The following is a 21151-nucleotide window of genomic DNA, read 5'->3' on the forward strand; positions in this document are numbered from 1 at the left end:
TATCAAAAAGTTGAGAATAAGTATCGGTGAGGATGTGGAGAAAAAATAATACTCCTATACTGTTGGTGGGGATGCAAAATGTTACAGCCATTGTGGAGAATATTGGGAAGGTTTCTCAAAACATTAAAAATATACCTACCATATGATCACACAACTCCACTCTTAGATAACTACTCAAAGAATTCAAAAACATTAATTAGGGATAGATGCACTGACTTTGGCACTATTTGCAATAACCATGAGTGGTGAATTAAGAACATGTCTTATATACACAAAATTGAATATTATTCACCTATAAAAAATGCATGAACTCTTTCCATTTATGGCAACATGGAGGACCTGGAGGGGATCATGCTAAGCAAAGTAAGTCAGAAGGATGGAGACAAATAAAACATAGCTGGATTTATCTGTGAAAGATGAAGAAAGCAAAATGTGGAAGGGGACAAATGGGCTATTGTGGAGGACAATGGGTGTCTCAGTGATGGCTGTGGTGTGGTGACATGCATTCAAAGATGTGTGATCTTATATGCCTGAATCACATGCAGTGTAGTAAATCAACGTTTTCTCAATAAAGCAACAACAACAACAACAACAATAAAAGCTTAATAAAATGAGGGGAAAAACTTAAAATAACAAAATTTACTTGAACCACTGCTTTTAAGAATTTGGACATTATGAGAAGATAAAAAGAGAGAAAAATAGTGTGGCTAACTTAAAAAAGTAATATACATTATTTAAATGAGTTGATTAAAATAGATTAGTTATGGGGCCTCCCTGGTGGTTCAAGGGCTTAAGTCAGCACTAGCAAGCTATTGCCAGCTCCTAAGGCATGACTTCGATCCCTAGCCAGGGAGCTGACCCACATGGCACAGCAGACCTTTCCTGTCTCACCCACTGCTCCCCTCAGCAGTGTGCTTCAGTAGAGCCTGTTCTGCTCCCCACTCTGTCTCTGGTGAATACTCCCCACTCTGTCTCTGGTGAACTGCACTCCAGGTCTTGTATGTATACATAAAAAAATCTTAAAAAAAATTCATACATATTGTTTTAAAATTTTGTACTTAAAGATATTTATTTCGTGATCCCTAATTTCCACTGAAAACCATCTCTACTTTTAAATCTACATCTGAAGATGTTTAATCTTTCATTAGCTATGGAAAATTATAATGCATATTATCAATAAAAAGAGTAAAGAAGAGAGATGAAAATATCTCATGGGTCTAGAAAACAAATGTATTAGATTAAATCTTAATGATAATATTTTCCCTCTAAAGTGGGAAAGGAAATTATCAGCCAAATTAACAAAATCTTTCAAAAATAATATAGTTAGGACTGCTGTAATAAATATTAAAATTAGATTAGCCATGGCAATTCTTAGCTGGAACCTCTTAGAAGAAAGACTGTGTGACTAAATTTGGACAGAACAGATTGCATATCACCATTCAATATTTTAATGCTTTGATGATAAAGATAATGAAACATCTTTAAAAAGGAAATAAGATGAAAAGCTTTGAAGATTTTTGTTCCAAAATAGGCAGCAAACCATGGTAGGTAAGAACATGCAGTCAAGATTCAGAGTCACAATTTCATCTTTGGCATTTATCTTCACCGAGACTCCTAATATTGGTCACTCTTGCTACAGTTAGTTCATGTGAATTCCTCTCTGAAAGAGGGATAGTGAGTATACCTGCTTTATAGCATTGTTCCACAGCTAAAATAAATTAATGTGAGAAAGCCATTAAGAAAAGCATCTGGCATATAATAAGCTTTATGTAAGTGACATTATAATGTATTTTAAAAATCATATGTCTGGAGCCCCACTGGGGACACAGAGGGTTAAGTCTCAGCACTGTGAAGCAATACACAGTCACTGCAGCACAAGTTTGATCCCGGCAAGGGATCTACCCACATGGTGCAGCAGACCTCTCCTGTCTCACCCACTGCTCCCCTCTGCAGTGTATTTCAGTCAGTCTGCCTGTTCTGCTTCCCACTCTGTCTGTGAATCCTCTCACTCTCCAGCACCTCTGGCCTACACCCCAGCTCTTGTATATAGAAATAAATAAATCTCTTTTAAAAACTAAAAATTATATGCCCAATTTATAGATACAGAAAAATTTCCTTAAGTGAATTTATCATAAAAAAGAATGAATCTCTTAAATGTGGAAGGTAAAGAAACAAAGCAAACAATCCAGTAAAACAAAATAGAACCAAACTCTTTAATTGTAAATGCAGAATACTGGTTACCAGTGTCAAAGAGGAATGGATAAATGATAGACAAAAAAGGATAAAGGGATCAATTTTGTGGTGGTGGATGAAACTAGATTTCTGGTGCGAATCACAATGTCATATACAGATGTCAAAATATAAACTTGCACTCCTGAAACTTTTACAATGTTATAAACCAATACCCCTCAAGTAAAAAAAAAAAATAAAAATAAACTGCATTTTAATGAATGTGAAAAACCATGCAGACTAGAACATTATTATTTTGTCATTCAAGTAAGGTACTGAGAGGTTCATTCTGTATATTGCCCTGGCACATAACTACAAAGTGCTTATAAATGCTAAAATATTCAGAATTTATACTGATATAATGTATTAACAAATATCCTAGTTAGATAAAGAAACAATAATCAAGCAAAAATATCTTTTTTTGTGAAAGATCAGAGGAAGACATATTCTAATGGAACTATTATTCTGCATTAGAACAGAAACTTCTCTATCATTTTCCACTCCATGCCATCTTTTTTTTTTAAGATTTATTTATTTATGCATACAAGAACTGGGGTACAGCCAGAGGTGTGAGCAGTGAGAGGATTCACCAGAGACAGAGTGGGGAACAGAACAGGCAGATTGACTGAAATACACTGCTGAGGGGAGCAGTGGGCGAATCAGGAGAGGTCTGCTGCACTATGTGGGTAGCTCCCTGGTCGGGAATCGAACTCATGCTTCAGAGGCTGAGTCTAGCTCCATAGGTTGCGTCTAACCCTGTGACCACCAAGGAGGTACTCAATGCCATCTTGTAACTCCTTACCTGCCCAAATTGTAAGCAGTTTTACAACTGTGAGTTGAAGTTCTCTAGATTGAGAGATCTTTTTTCTATTCTACCCAACAATGGCAAACATGGACCACTGCTGTCTATGGCTTGTGATTTAAATCTAGGGAGCTATATGGAGAGCATTTAACAGTATACACAGGTGCTGTCATTTTCAAAATAGTGGACACTGGAAAAAGTGGGCAGTAAATGGAAACAAAATCTGTTAGTACTTTGATTGTGATAACATCATTTAATGTAAATTGGAAAATTGTTATTTCACATGAGAGAGGATTTCTGATTTCAATTTGGCCTTCCCATAAAGGTGAGAAGCTTCATTAAAGATTTCCCTCTGTTCATTAATTAAGTGATAAGCAGTGCTTAGAGGAGTGGTTGTCATTAGGAGTTTCTCTAGAGGCAGTATTTTAGGAAGCAAAATCTAACAACTAAGGACTATCTACATCAGTGCTTAATTTTCACAAATAATAAGGCTACAGTAAATTTATATTTCTCTGAACCTACAAGAAATGTATTTTAAAATCTCAAGTAACTCAAAACTTGAATCATGATTCCCTTGAATTATATAAATGTTTTAATAGTACACAAGAGATATGGGTAATGCTTTAAAATATATACATAAATGTGTATATTATATATTTTTATACATTTGAAATACTTTCAAGTAACATCTGAGAAAAGGTTGATATCCAAAATATATAAAGAACACATGCAACTCAATAAAAAGAAAGCAATTAACCCAATCCAACAATGGACAGAGGAGGGGCCTCCTTGGTGGCGCAAGGGGTTAAGACGCAACCTATGAAACTATCTGCAGCCACGATAGCATGGAGTTTGATCCCCAGCCAGGGAGCTACCCACATGGCACAGCAGACCACTCCTGGCTCGCCTGCTGCTCCCTTCAGTAGTGTAATTCAGCCAATCTGCCTGTTCTGCTCTTCACTCTGTGTCTGGTGAATCCTCTCCCCACATCTCTGACCTGTACCCCAGTTCTTGTATGCATAAATAAATCTTAAAACATGGACAGAGGAGCTAAATGATGAATGTACTTTAAAATAGTATCAGAAAAGTTCCTTCCTTCATTTTCCTCTTTTAAATTATCTTACTTTTTTCATTTGAACATTATGGTATTTTTTCTGTTTGCACAACAATTGCCTAAACCACATTGCTAATCTACTCTTATTCCTGCCCCATATACACAGATCTTCAGTCATTATGGAGCTAGTTGTGATGCATTTTTCCCTATAGAATCTACTTATATTCTCTAGCGTTAAATGCTTTAATATCAGCATTGAGAAGCAGTCAGCAGTCATACATACATAAATATTTTGTACGACTGGTTCTGAAGCAGTAGAATGAAGACTGTTGACTCTCTCCCTAACAAAAAAAAAAAAAACCCTTTATCTGAAAAAATAAATCACAGAAATAAACAAACATTTAAATTGCCCTAGAATATTGCCTAAGAGGGACATAGAAAATAGGGAAACATTCATTTAAGAAAATCCACTAAATCCAGCTAGAGTCCTGGTGTTGGAGCCAGGAGTACCTTCCCCATATAAATTGTTCCACCTTATGGAAACATTCCCTGACTTGTACTCCAGACAGGTGTAATCAAGAAGGCAGGTCTCTCTCTCCCTCTAATTCCTTAGTTGGGGTATAGGGGTATATTTTCATTTACAATGGGGCAAGAGACTGGTATTTTTCACCTCTCCTAGCCCCTTGTTGCAGAAGTTCTGCTCTGGAGAACCACAGCTGATATGGCTAGGGTGACCTTCTTCCATCTAGACATGACTTGTTGGGCATTAGTTACCCAGGTGTGATAGGCTGGAAGCACTGGGCATTTGACCATCATAACCCAGATAGCACTCATGGTAGAGGTTCTAAGCAAGGGAGGGCCAACCAGTATCTGCCCATAGAGCAGTTATGTTACCACTGGAGATGGGAGCTATTATTCTTACCCTCGGTTCTTGTGAAGTAGAGCAGAAGTTTTGTCAGAGTAACAGATAATAGGACTAAGACCTTCACAGCCCTGTTTAAGAGGACTGATATCATTTGGAATAGAACATCAGAAGATCCATGTCATAGGTATTGTTCAAAGTAATGTAGAAATAAAGGGCATTTTATTTGCTTGATACTATAGCTATAATGAAAAGGTAGAGCAATATCACCTTTAACAAAGAAACTAGGAAAATAGTCATTTGAGAGAGTCATCCTTGGGGCCTCCCTAGTGGCACAAGGCGTTAAGTCCCGGCACTCTGAAGCTATTGGCAGCTATTGCAGCACAAGTTCGATCCCCAGCCAGAGAGCTGTTTGGATTTCTCATTACTACACCATCTGGGAGTGTTCCCCATTGCACCAAATGTCTTCTCAGGCCATTATTGGTTGTTTCAAAGCCTAAACCTTTGATGAAGAGCTTCCACAGTTGTTTCAGATCCCTGGGAGACTCTCTGACTTGGACATGATGGCAGTGGAAGGGGAGACTCTGCCATGTTCACTTAGAGCATCCACGGGCAGAAAGGGGTAATGTAAGGGAAATATCCATTTTTATCATTCTGATTTGCTTTATCCCATATATATATTTTTTTCAAATCCCTTCCATTTTGTTAAAAATGCTGCATTCATTCTATTTGACTTATGATAGCAGAAATAATAGAGATGTGGGAAGGGTCATATGATGAAGTATATTTAGTGAAATTAAAGAGAATCCAAGCCCTTTCGGGTATATTCCACTACTTAAAGGAAGTTAGTAATTCTAATATTATAGTATTCATTGGACTTTATAAAATCATGAAATGTTTCAAAGGTTAAATAAGGTTATTAAATAGGTCTTGGAGTTAATAAATTAGTCACTATAGATTTTTTAAACAAAGGCACTTTAAGATAAAGTACAATGATTTGGAATTGTATTGATTTATTCAGTTAAATGTCCCAATATATATTCCCTTTCACTTTTCATTTAGAAATATAACCAAGAAAATGTTAGTCTTACTGATTGTAATTTTTGATACTAAATTAGAGTAATTAAGTATATTTTAATTGATTTTTATCTAGGAAGGAAGAGTATTTTAAAAAATCGAAAGAAAATGTGTCTACCCTTAAGTGTCTAGGGTGGTAAAATTAGAGAAGATGGCACTTGTTGGAATGTGCAAAAACATAGGTGGGAGGAAAAATAAAAAAGGTTTCATGAAAAATCTTTAGTTGCCATATATTAAAATGCAACTTCTATTCTGATTTATGATTTTAAATCTCTGGATTTTGGATCCATCTATAAAGTGGTAGAAGCAGAGCAGATAGAGGGGTGAGACATGGAACAGGGCATCTGATGGAGAAAGACAAAGGAGCTTTCATTGTTGTTTATTTCATCAATTCTAAGGGTCAAAATGCACTTAAATAAAGGACATAGCATGTCAAAATCTTAAGGGGCAGGTGAGCAGCAAAAGGAGAGAATAAGCAGTCATTTTGTCAAAGCAGGGTGAAATGAGGTAGCAGTCTTAACTGTTTTATTCTTTTCAAAGTGCAGCTATGAGTTGCAAATGTGCACCTTTTAGTGATTCTTTCACCTGCTGTTTGATATTTGAGCATTTTTAGTGAGTGAAAGTGTTGGGTGGTAGTGGCATTGCCTAACTGTGGCTGGTCAATACAGAATCAAATGAAAGCAACTGGAACAGATGTTTTTGGTGATCTGATCCCAAAATGATCTAGGCTCAATATGACATTAGAACTATGTTTCCATTGGAAACCTGTCCTTGAGATAAGTCTTTTGTCTGGAGCCACCCAAAAACCTAGTTCACTTTAGAGTAAGGCTTGATTTTTGTTGTTGTTGTTGTTTGTTTGTTTTTAAATTCTATCCCAACTATAGTACCCAAGTACTTGATTTGCTTTTCCCATGGCAAGTCTTCATTACTGACCTTTCTACAAGTCTATATCCCTGTAGAATTCCAGGTTCAACCCCACAAGATGCTACCTAGCAAATGGTGCCTAGACCTATGTTTTTATGTTAAACAGCTTTATGCCTCTACCAAAACTACGGCTTTGTGGGCAATGCTACCTGAACAGACAGCAAAAGAAGTATAGAGAAGGTATAGAAAAACTAGAACATAAGCTGGATCTATCATTATAAGTGCAAGTAAGAAGAAAACATGAACAATTCGGTCTGATGGGGGTAGAGTGAAGGCCACTGCATAAGTTGCCAAAACCCCATCTAAAAATACTTTGACAAGAAATGGGAAAGTTATTTCCTTTAAATAATATATTTGACGCCTAGATACATTACATTTCATGTAATTTTTTTTTTTAATAGAGGCATGTTTTATTTATTTATTTGTTTGTTTGGTTGTTTGTTTTGTTTATACATGCACTGGGTACAGTCAGAAGTGTGGGAGGGTGAGAGAATTCACCAGAGCCAGAGCGGGGAGCAGAGCAGGCAGAAGGACCGAAGTACACTGCTGAGGGGAGCAGCGGGCGGCAGGAGAGGTCTGCGCGCCATGTGGGACCCTCCTCTGGTGGCCGGGGAGCAGCCGGGGATCGAACCGGTGCCGCAGAGGCTGCGGGCAGCTTCGCAATCCAACACTCAACCGCTGCGCCACCGGGAGGCCCCAGTTCATGTAATTTTGTTCAAACTTTGATCTTATAGATAATGACTTTTTTTGTTTTTATTTAAATTTTATTTTTTATATTCCCCATACAATTACAACTTCCTTATTTTGACCCCAAGCCCTCCTTTTCCTGCCCCCCACCCGCCATAGAGTGTCTTTGGTTCATAGTTGTTTGTCGATTTTGATATTTTCTTTCTTATAGTTATTCTTTTTCCTGGTCCCTTATTTAAGTTTTCTAGATTCCTACTATGAGTGAGACCATGATCGGTATTTTTCTTTTTCTTTCTGGCTTATTTTGCTGAGCATGTTCCCTTCCAGCTCCATCCATGTTGCTGCAAATTACATGTGTTTATCTTTTTTGAATGCTGAGTAATATTCCATGGTGTATATGTACCACATCTTCTTGATCCAGTCATCTATTTTTGGGCATTTGGGTTGTTTCCAAAGCTTAGCTATTGTAAATAGTGCTGCTATAAACATAGGGGTGTAGGTGCTCTTTGGAATTGATGTTTCTGTGTCCTTTGGGTAAATACCTAGGAGTGGGATTGCTGGATCATATGGAAGCTCTATGTTAAGTAGGTCAAGAAATCTCCACACAGCTCTCCATAGTGGTTGGACCAGTTTGCACTCCCACCAACAGTGCAGGAGAGTTCCTTTTTCTCCACACCCTCGCCAACATTTGTTGTTGCTAGTTTTTTTAATATGTGCCATTCTCACTGGTGTAAGATGGTACATCATTGTAGTTTTGATTTGCATTTCCCTGATTGCAAGTGATGTTGAACATTTTTTTCATATGCCTGTTGGCCATTTGCATTTCCTCTTCAGAGAAGTTTCTTTTTAGCTCTTCTGCCCATTTTTTGGACTGGATTATTTTCTTTGTTTTTGTTGAGTCTCATCAGCTCTTTGTAGATTTTTGTGTTTAATGACAACTTTTAAATATTTTCATTTCGGAAATGCTACATAATGATCCCATTCTGAAAAGAAGTCCATGTTGTTTCAATGAAAGTTTCTTTTTCATTTGACATTAACATTGTTTCTACAGTTTCGTATGCTGAGATGACATAGAATGGGCACTGCATTTGCCCATCCATACTAATGGTGGTAACATGAAATTTAGATCCTATATATAACTATATATAGTTATTTCCTTTTATCAGGATCTAAATCTATGAAGGTTTATTCTGGTCTCATTAATTTGTATCACAATTGTAAGGTGAATGGCCAATGAGGCACAATACATACCACAGTGCACACCATCCATAGCAGGTGTGACTGCTCTGAGGCATTATGTGACTATTCGTCATGCAAAATGTGTCCAGCTACAGATCATTTGTGCACAGACTTATATGTATGTACATGCACAGTATTTGAACATATAAATCTTTGTGCTTTTCTATCTTTCCCACTGGAACTCTGGCCATCTTTTCTTTTTTGCTGTTTGAATTAAATATTATCAAAACCAAACATGATTCTTCATTATTTTTAGTATAGAAACATTTACCTACATGTGAACAGTCATTGGCCACAAATCTTTAGATTCTGTATTATAGTGCTGACTTTCTGATACATAACAATGTACACAATTCTCAGTAAAATGCATATAATTCAGAAATATAAAGCAAATGACCATTAGATTGGGAAAATATTTTCATAAAAGAAATAAAAAAATAAAATCAGTATATAACATTTCTAAATTGCCAATATTAAACTTTAGTGAGTGTTCATAAACAAACAATTCTGTTCTTGCTGATAAATAAAGCAAAGCAAAATGCAATTATTTTCATCTATTTAGCAGTACTAAAGCACATGAATGTCATTCTCTGGAACCCATATCTATCAGAATAAATGACTGAATTTACATCAGTTATTTGATGAAATAAAATAAAGTTGTTTTAATAGGACATACCCTATGGATCAATGATTTCTGCTTTGAAAATGAACATGTTCGTTTTCCCTAGGCATTTATGTGGGAATAAGAGATCATTATTCTAGGGAAGTGTTTTATTCTGCTGACATTTCTAAACAGAGAATGCTTATTTCTATTTGGGTCTGTGAGCTTGTTTACAAACATGAATATCATTGGAATAGGTGAAAATCCATGGTTTTGAAAAATGTGTATTTTAACTAATATTAAGTCTGATTTGTTGAGTGTTTTAACTATTACTTTTTCATAAGTGAAGTAACTGCTGAAAATATATATTAACTGTTTTAGGAGACAAGGATACTCTTATTGACTAAATGACTGAACTGATTCATTAAATAGTGCCTTAACAGCCTAAAAGAGTAAATGCAACTTCAAAAGGTGCCAAATCTACAACCATGGAACATCTCTGGCCTGAAAATAATCAATATAACTATTTTACTTTCCATTTTGTAAAGGACTTTATGACCATTTAGTAGAGTTCCTAGGCCTTGTTTTAGATATATTTTTTTTTTCTTTCAAGGATACCCAATAGACCTGAATAATACAATCCACAGAGAAAAAAAAAAAAGATTAATAACTGCTATATTTAAGGCTCAGGTTGGGATCAAAAAAGAGCAGCATAATATAAAATATTTTTTTAGAAAGTCACTATTATGGGACCTCCCTGGTGGTGCAGGTGGCTGAGTGCTACACTGTGAAGCTGTCCCCAGCCTCTGCAGTGCAGGTTTGATCCCGGCCGGCCGGTGACAGTCCCTCATGGCGCGGCAGACTTCTCTTTCGCCCGCTGCTCCCCTCAGCAGTGTGTTTTGTTGGTCTGCCTGTTCTGTTCCCCGCTCTGTCTCTGGTAAATTCTCTCACCCTCCCACACACCTGGCCTGTACCCTGGTTCTTGTACAAATGGATAAATCTTAAAAAAAAAAAAGTCACTATTATGTAGATATCATAGTGGCCTGAGGGAGCTAGTCAACTTACTGAGGTTTTTTGAGCGATGACTTAGTGCTGAATCTAAACCACAGTAGAGGTTTATATAAAAGGATTTTTTATTTTTATTTTTTATTTTTTAATTTTCTCTGAGTTTCAGGGACCATGGACTTATTCAACAGAACATCATGCTTGCACACAATACAGAAATGACAAAATGTGATTATAAAATATTGATATCTTACAGTGTTTATTCTTTGAACAATGTTTTTAAAAATTAGTCTGACCTGCATGATATAGTAGGGACACAGACTTGAAACGAGCCCTTATTTCTGAGAACTCATAGTCTGTTAGGGGAAAAAAGTAGTCAAGGAAAGGAACACAGACCTCTCTACAACTAACTCTTGATTCATACAACTTTAGTTTTGCAGACACTGAAAATCTTCTAGAATAAGCATATGAGAATCTCAGGCTGGTCCACTATTTCTTTTTTTTTTTATCTCTGTAGCTTACACACATTTTAAGTTATGAAGTCTCACTCTAAACCCCACATGCCCACATGTATGCACAACCAAGTACCTGATCTAATGATCCTGTCTCAAACTTAATCTCAGAAAAGGAAGGGATAATGTGTGAGTTGCCAGTTTATGGTGCTAGCACCAGAATGACCAGGCTACCTGTTTCTTTACCTAATGCTCTGTCTTTTCTCCTTTTATTATGCTTCTGAAGTCTTTATGTGTTTCTATAAAGACCAAATATTCCATTTGTTTGAAAGATCTCACTTCCTTTTTTTCTATTCAGATGTATTGTTCCTACACTTCTGTACTTTTTCCATTTTGCCAAAACATGAGAGGAATGGTATTCTGCCTTGTTTAAATCACTATTATCTGAAGTCTTAGTTAAAGCAGCTGAACTTAATATTTGCTAAATCACTGGGCCTCCAGATTCTACAGGTCTCTAATCTTGCACTTTGTTTACAGTGGGTAAAAGGAACACTTTAATGAGGACAAATCTGCATAACTTATTTCAGGAGTATGGGAACATCCTGTCTAAAGGCTCTGGAGAGTGGGGTTAAGATATCAAGACCACAAAGTCCATCTGCATATTATTTATAAGTAATCTCTAAGCTAACTCCTTTCTCCAGTCATGAATGTGAATACAAGTAATTGGCCCTTTTCTTGTATCTAGCTGTTATATCTGGCTTAGAAGGGCCCTGTCATGAGATGGGTAAATGCAATTATAGAGGAAACAACTAATACATAATAAATATAGACATATTTAATAGTTTTTAAGGATTTATTTATTTATACAAGCACTGGGGTATAAGCCAGAGGCGCAGGAGGGTGAGAGAATTCACCAGAGACAGAGCAGGGAACAGAACAGTCAGAAGGACCAAAATATAATGCTGAGGGGAACAGCCGGTGAAGTAGGAGAGGTCGGGGATCAAACCAGCACTGCAGAGGCCTGGGACAGCTTCACAGCTATGTGCTCAACCGCCTGCACCACCAGGGGAGGCCCTAGACAATACTTTTTATAAAGTACTTCCTCATTTTAGAGCTCCAAAGTTCTTTTGCAGGGCATTATTTTCTGAAATCATTTCCTCTTTTTTATAATTTGACATAAGTATCTATGTGTAATTATCTGGACATTTCAAAGTAATTTATAGTCAAGTTTTTCTTTAATGCTCTCAAAGTTTTCTGGTACAGATGTTGATCATGGTCCCCATCTTACAGATGAGCAAACCAGGGCTTCAAATGCTTAAGGTATCTTAATGCAACCATGTTTTGAGAGAAAAAAGATGGCTTCTTTTGAGGAGGCTATAAATTGTTTGTGATGGTAAGCTGGAATGATATTGTTATCAAATTAGCTATGAGATTTTACTTAATTATAGAGGCAACAAGTCAATGATAATATTTAAAAGAAATCACACTTTTTCCATTGTTCTTACTAAACATCTCACTTGATTTTTATATATAACTGTTACCAAGTGTTTAAAAACAAATTAAAAAAATCAGATGAAACCTGATGCTAGTGATTTTTATATCCTTTTAAAATCCAAACCCAGCATTGATATGTTTCTAGAGTAAGACCAAAACAGAGGCTGTTGTATATTAATGGACATTCATAAGAAAATGAATAAAAGTGTTTAAAACACATTCGAGGCATTATGGATCATTTATAATCTCAAATGTTTCTAATGAACCTCAGAGAATTCTTCAGGACAGGTAAAAACATATCAGCCACAAGTCTTTCTCTTCCCCATTCTATTCTAATCATGGTCTTCTTAATAACACAGAAGTTTCAGATTTCTTTCCATAATCTTATAGACTCCATTTTTCTCAAAAATGTGTGTGTGCTCTTACCAAATCAAATATATTTTTGTGCATTTGTGCTATTAAGTACTTTCCATTTCTATTCATTCTTAGACTCAATTTTCGCCTCCATAGTTATTAATAATATTTAGATACCCTGTCACTAAAAATGTCTTCTTTTGACATGGAATCTTATGATTAAGTAATCTCCTCATATAAAGATACACATTATTTTGTCATTGGGGGGGGGTTTAACTAAAGCTATTACTGGTCATATGTAAAATTTACTGCCCTAGCTTGTAATCTTTCCTCTGCCTTATTTAGATAATATTAACCCCTATTTCTTTTCTGCTGTGGTCAACACTTCATGTTCACACTGTTAGCTCACAGCCAACAGGCAATATCAAGCAAGTCAGAGCACTAAACCACTCTGTCCCTTAAGTTGAAATATCCAACTTGCATTGATTCCCAGGATCCTTAATTCTTTGAAAAACTCTCCAGGACTGGGCATCCCTGTTGGTGTAAGGGTTGTTTCAGTGCTATCATGCTATCACCACTGTGGCCTGAGTTTGATACCTGGCTAGGGAGTTAAACCACAAGGCAAAGCAGACCTCCACTGTCTTACCTGCAGCTGCCCTCAGCAATGCATTTCAGTAGATCTGTCTGTCCTGCTCCCTACTGTGTCTCTGGTGAATCCTTTCACTCCTTGTACCAATGGCCTACACACCAGTTCTTCTATGCAAAAATAAATACATCTTAAAAAATCAAATTAAAAACTCTAGAGGGATTTTCTTTTAACTATACTGCAGTTGATTTTCCTGGACTTACCCTGTGCCCTAGCAAAATTTTCCACATCTGGAGAGGGGCACCTGTATTGTAAAATGCCTTAATCCACTCATTTACTGACATTTATTCTTTGGCTTCCAGTAACTTGAACTGATACTCCCTGATGGCATTTTACTCATAAAATTAGGTTAAAGTAAAGTTAAATGAGAATGTCAATCAGATAGGGGAATAAGCTTTCAAGAATCTGTGGGGAATTGAAATGCAACAGCCTCCTTTGCCTTACACCATGATGGCACATAGGTTGGTAGGCTATGTGTGTTCATGTGTGTGAGGCCAAGGGTTTTTGTTTGTCTTGTTAATTTTACTTTAACATTAATTGTCAGAATTACCTCCCTTATCAAGACTGATTGTCTCAACAAGTCACTAGTCAATATTTAATTACCAAAGCAGTAATAACATCATTCAGTTCTTGGACTTGGGCCATGGGTCATATCTGAAGGTGGCTTCAGGTATCACACACAGAATTCTATGTGTCACATAAACCCAAACTAACTCCACAAATTTGGGGTAAGACATAATTGAATAAATCATATATCACTAACTAGTTCTAGTCTTGGAGACATTCATATAAGCATAGGACATTCCGAGATTTTGATTTGTAACTCAAAGCCAATACGAACTCCAGAAGAGTTCAATATAGATACCATTAATTATCATGCTTTTAATTAGGCAAGAAATTTTTCACTTTAAAGTTGTCATTAAGCAATCACTTTTACTGTATATCTTTTCAAATACTGCAGTAGTTAGTGTCATGTTTAGTATTGCCTTGAAAGATATATGATTGCCTGTAAGAATTTTTGTAAGGATCAGAAACTCCACTTTCTGAATTTCTGGTTAAAAATCTTGGTCCAGTAAATGAAACATGAATCTTTAAATTTATTTTCAAAAGCTCTTATTTTGCTTAATTGTTATGTTTTGTGTTAAGATATCATCAATTATGTCTAATATCCCATCCAGGGAATAATCAAATGAATTGCTTATTGCTGGAGACTTAGTATTTCTTTTCTTGTTCTAATATTTATTAATCCATAATAATAGTGTCAGACATCACACTAAGAGCTTCTATGCCTTAAGTTATGTATGGATTATTTAATGATTCTTCATATTAAATAATGCTACAATGACAACATTATGCTTGTGTTATTTTATATTCTCTGTATCATATTTTGTGACTGAATGTCAGAAACTGAATTACCATGTCAAAATTACCATATATATATATATATATATAACATATATATCCATGTTAATTTCCATATATATGTTACAATCAGTTGTACCGAGTTCCATATAATGGACAAGTTGTACCATACTATAGTGCTGCTAGCTTATATGAAGCTACTGCTCTCAAGCATTTTATTTTTTAATCCAAATGTTTAGCTAGTTCAAAAATTAAGTTCTACATAAGGTCATACATAAGTCACACTAAGAAAAGCATATTTTACTGAAATTTTTGTAAAGTTAACTTTTTTTTTTAATTTCATTTTGTCCTCCACAGACTATGTACTTAAGTACCAGCATAAACAGGTGTGATGCTGTATGCTGGAAAAATGAAATGAATTATAAATGCTGACAAACTTATAATGCCAGTCTTATGCTAGATCTCCTAAATACATTTCACAAATTCATTTTCAACCTAGCAAATATTTTAAATAAAGAAATTAAAAATATGCCAAATATCATATGTCTAGGTTATAGAGGGTATTTAATTCAAGCTGAGGCACATATTATTCCACACCTTTGTCACACTAACATACAATTTAAACTATATGAGGCAAGTGGAAAACTAATATAACTTTTAATTTTCAATATGTTTGCTAATTATACATTATTTTGGTACATTATTATATCAAATAATTAAACTTTATAAGGAATTTCTCCTTTGATCCTATAAGCAACAAATTTAGTATAAGTATAAAATTATGAGCTAAACTTTCCATTTATATAAAAATATCTTTATATTTTGCATTTTTTAATAAATTAAATAAAAACAAATGCTTTGACAATAGTATCTTGGAGGTGATGGCGTTCTATTTTTATCATATAACTATTAGTCCAAGATTACAAATAGAAAATATTAGAAGGGATTAAAGTATCTATTTGTGGTTTCAGATTTTTCTTCCTTTGAATTTCTGTTATAATATGTTGAAAACATAAACCACAAACCCTTTTTAAAACGATTTAGAGGCACACAATTTTTTTTCCTTTCACCTTTTAAAATGTTGCTAGTAACAGTAAGAAAAATCAGATATTTAAACAGAATGATATTTTGTGAATGATTGATAAGCATGTGGTTTTCAACTACCTTGTGAAATTTTAATACGGTTAGGAAGAGTTTCTTTTTAAAAAACAAGCCACATATCATAAGTTTTATTCTTCTATTACTGCATAATGCAAAGACCAAACTCCTGTTCTCTCTGCTATCAGTTAATAAAACATTTCCTGAATTATTTAACTTCCTCACAAATTCAAACCATTTTTATGTTTTTATCATTTTTCTGTCAACAGTCAAATTCCAAAAGGAAACACTATTTATGTTCGTGTTTGCTTTTATTTAAAATTGTTTGATTTTAAAAGGTGTAGCATGAGCAGTACTGTGTTTGTTCGACTCTGGCTGATATATGTTATTATGGGTTGACTTTGAGTAAATTGCCATCTTGTTTGCTTAGAAAAAGAAAGATAGAGCTAATTGAATGAAAACACCACACAAAGGATTACAACAGTCCATTTTCTTTATTTGAAATATGTCAACACTGAAATATGAATTTGAAAGTACTATATGTAAAATATAGCAAAGATTAAAATGACTCTTGAAGATATCTTTTGTTTAAAATATGGTAATTTGCATGCAAGAAATCATATTAATTTTCTTGCCAACACATTTTATGTTTCAAAGGAAAGTTATTGACTTAATATTCATGGAGCCATTTTTATTGTTTTAAATCATTACATTAACACTGCTGCTTTGGTCTGTTAATGTTTTCATCATATTAATCAGAAATTATCAAATGTCTTCATTGGTAATAAAGTCTTATATTTTCCTACAGTTTGTTAGGGATGGTGCTTAATGTTACTAATGTTTCTTTAAAAATTTGATAATATTTTCAATATTGTTCATAGAACACTAGACAATGATAAAGTGATCAAAAAGATGACTGACCTTTTAAAAAGATTTGCAATACTGGTGAAAATAAACAACATCTGTAATTGTCTTTATACTACTCACCCATTTTCAGTTTATACACAAAATGTTCAGAATTAAACAATGTTCCACGTTGTCTTCAAATAATTCATTTTTGTAAGTCATTATCTTATTCTCATAATAAAATGCACATTTATACTGCTGCTTAACTATTTTTCAAAATGAATAAAATTGAAAAAAGCAGTGAGCAATTTGCACTGCAAAATAATTTGAACTTGTATTATTAATTTTTCTGCTTATAAAGTCCTCTGCACTAACCAAATAATCTAATCAATCAAGGAAACCATTGTTTATCTGAATTGTGTAGGCTTCAAATTCAATGTAAATGTCACATGTTCACTTTGTATATACAGATTATGAATAAGGATTTGCTCCAATTTGTTTACTGAATGACCCTTTCTCCTCTCCCTCTTCAGTGTCCTCCTGTTGTATTTCCTATAAGCTCTCCTCTAATTCTAGCCTTCTGTAAGGAGGCTTAATTTCTTTCTGACTGATTTTTTTTCCCTAAATTTGAATTAACAGATAATTATCTTGAATTTATTTTATTTGGGACTTATTTTATTAATCTGATAAATTTATGTGTGTGTCTTAATGTTAATGTTCATAATGGATTATTAATCATTTAAAAGAGCATAGGGGCCTCCCTTGTGGTGCAAGGGGTTAAGTCTCAGCACTATGAAACTACCTATAGCCACTGTAGCAGGAGTTCAAGCCCAGCGGGGAAGCTACCCACATGGTGCAGCAGACTTCTCCTGTCTGGGCCACTGCTCCCCTCAGCAGTGTATTTCAGTAGATCTGCCTGTTCTACTCCCCACTCTGTGATGAATCCTTTCATCTCCCCTCCCCTGGCCTGTACCCCAGTTCTCATATCCATAAATAAGTAAATCTTAATAAATAAATAAATAAGCATAGAGTTATTGGTATTGATGTTGAGTTTCTTTGGTTTCCAAGAGGGTTTCAAGACAGAAATCAGGATGCACTGTAAGGGGTTCTTAAGACTGAATGTTTACCATGATCAGGAGTCTTCTATGTCATGTCTTATTAACTTCTCTCCTCTCACAGTTACTTTTACTTTAAATAACATGCCTGATGTTAATATGTTTTATATATAAAATATGTTTATGTATAATATATATATAAAATATGTCACATCTAATTTTTATATATAGTTTTATATATAAAATGTTTTATATATATTAAAAGATATATATCTTTATATATTAATATATATTAATAAATATATACAATTATATAATAATTATATATTAATAAATATATATCATATATATTAATAAATATATTAATATATATCTTTATATATATTAAAAGATCTCAATCTCAGCATTTATGATAACATTTAAGAAAACCCAATGTTTCCTTAAAATAACTGTTAAACAGAGGTATGGCCTTGGAGATTCTTGGTCAAATTACCCCTCTAGGTATAGAGTTTTCTAACACCTACCATACAATTGTAAATAAACGCGTTTAACACAAATAAAAATTTGTAGACAAATTTTAGGACAAATTTCACTTATTGCAATAAACTGATTCATTTTAAATCATTACTGCAAAAAATATCTCTGCCCAGAAATAATGTTTACTGAAGAAGAAAGCTGGACCTCTAACCCCACAACACCTCATGTCACAGAGCAATGTGTGAGCAGAAGTGAATGGAGAAGTTTACTTACTTGTTTAAGACATATAATAAAACACAATTTGAATTCAATTCAGCTTGACTCAAGCTTTGAGAGTTTTAATTACTGACATTGAAGGGATGGATACATGTATAAGCTGATGGATAGATGACCATATGAATAAATAATCAAATGATTTCTACAATATAAATTACTATTTTAATAATTTGGAATCTGATGTTTTATTTCAATTGATATGACATAAGTCTATGACTCAGAGTACATGTCAGAGAAAATATATTTTACCTTTTTTACCTTTTTTTTAAAGATGTATTTATTTATGCATATAAGAACTGGATACAGGCCAGAGGTGCAGGAGTGAGAGGATCCACCAGAGACAGAGTGGGGAACAGAACAGGCAGACTGACTGAAATACACTGCTGAGGGAAGCAGCGGGCGAAATAGAAGAGGTCTGCTGTGTCATGTGGGTAGCTCCTTGGCCAGCTGGGGATGGAACTTGTGTTGCAGAGACTGCAGGACAGCTACACAGGACTGTGCTTAACCCCTTGTGCCACTAGGGAGGCCCTGGACATTTTCAAGCTGTTCCTTTATTATGGGCTTGCAACTGCTCTGAGGGCAAAATGAATCCTTACTATACTTTACCCCATTAATGCACAGCACATTCAAATGCATGTAACAGGAAGTTAGGGTATATTTGGATTGGCACAGATTGGTCATGATATTGTCTACTGACATACTTTGGAATGAACACTATAGGTTCACAAAATAATTTTGAACTTAATGTACCAAAGGAACACTAATTAAAGCTTTCCTTTCTAGACTATGTAAAAATGTGAGCAGAAATTTTCTTCATCGAATCCTTCCTTTGCCCAGAATTTTGGTAAATACAGCAGTAGTTTTGTAAGAAAAGTAATAAATTTAACTTAATGCCAGCCTTTTTTTTTTTTGACAGCTTAATTCACTTTGGTTGTAAATATTCATTGCTTAATTCAAGTGTTTATTGGTATATATGAGAAAACTAAGCTTTGGATGATGAACCTATGTTTAATCACACTATCTTACAATCTTAGTGACAGTAAACATTGCAATCTATATTACATTATGTGAAACAAAACATTTTTCATTTCCAGGAATTGTTCTCAGATAACTGATGTAGTCAATATGACTTTAATAACTTGCTGGTAGTTTTTAAAGACTATTCAACTATAGGATTTTGTGCATATATATGGTTACAAATGCCTGTTTTATCATTTGATGATCATGAATTAATGCATTTTATAGTCATCAATTCCAAAGGTTATTACTGAATAAAGAATTTGTTTTCCAGACAAGATTGTTATAGATTTGCTTTAAGAAGATACTCCAGCAACTGACGAAGGTCACGGTTGCATTTATAAACAAACTAAATAAAACAAAGAGCTAGAATAAAGGAAAGGTGAGCAACCTGTAAGAAGACAGATACATCAGGCTCTATTGTCACACTTCAGGTGCCGATCAACTAGGCTGCAGGGATGTCCTAAATATCTGACATGTTTAAGTTAAAGCCAATGTTTGAGTATGACAATGACTGAAAATAACAGCTAACTGGTTGTGTACATGTGCAGCACAACTTAAATGCTCAGTATTGTTGACTTTACTTGAATATTCCTGAGACTGTTAAAATAAATACTTCAACTGGAATTCAAAGGTTTCTTTGAGATATTATAACTTGAGGACTAAAATTGCTGAGGAAGAAAACTTGTTTACAATAAGGGAGATTACATTTTAAGCTCAATTTTATAAAATAAGCATATTTACTTAGGTACGCATTTCCATAATAAATGATGTTTTAGACTTGGCTATTTTATGAATAAGTGTTTTTCTACTTGAATACTATGTGCATGGATAAATGCAACAAATAGGAAGATTAGTAGTGTCAGTAAAATTCTACAATGTCTGCACATAAAAAGGTATCGCTATCTAGCTCCATTAGAGTTCTTCAAATCTGTATTTCTTTGAATATTGAGCGTCTTTGAAAGAAGCAGCCAAAACCTTTTGGTGTTTGTGAGGGGATTTAGGTTCATTTTTAAAGATCTCTTTTTAAAAGAGAGAGAGATTGTTTAAGACTATAAATGTCTTTATTGGAATTATGCTCTTACCCTCATTTATTTTAACAAGATTTGTAATGCATTCTGGCCTTTGATCTCTTAGTTTGAAACACTGCCTGTTGTTCCATTATTCCACCATCCATTTGCAGATAACAATACATCAGAACCTTTTTCTTGCTACAGAAACAATGCCCTTTATTTGAGAAAGGACATTGTTTTGACAGATAAAGTAGGCATTTGATAAATTGAAACAGGTTCTGAATTATTTTGAGGGGATTGTGTGCTACATCTGTCTGCTGATTTTCCACTGAAGTAGTGCTTAACTTTCTTGTCTGTGTGTGATTTATTGAGCTACAGAAAAGGTTAGGAAAATTTCATGGCTCCTCTCATATAATTTGTAAGTGAATCAAACAGCATTTGTTAGTGTTTATGATACTTAAAAGGCAAAATTACTCCTAAACATTTATTCCCAATAGATAAGGTAGTGACAACTGAGACAAAAGGAAAGAGCAAACTGAATTATTATTCCTCCATTAGTAGATTGCACGAAGGGGAAGAAA

Source organism: Talpa europaea (genome assembly GCF_964194135.1).
Source record: "Talpa europaea genome assembly, chromosome: 6".
Classification (NCBI taxonomy): Eukaryota; Metazoa; Chordata; class Mammalia; order Eulipotyphla; family Talpidae; genus Talpa; species Talpa europaea.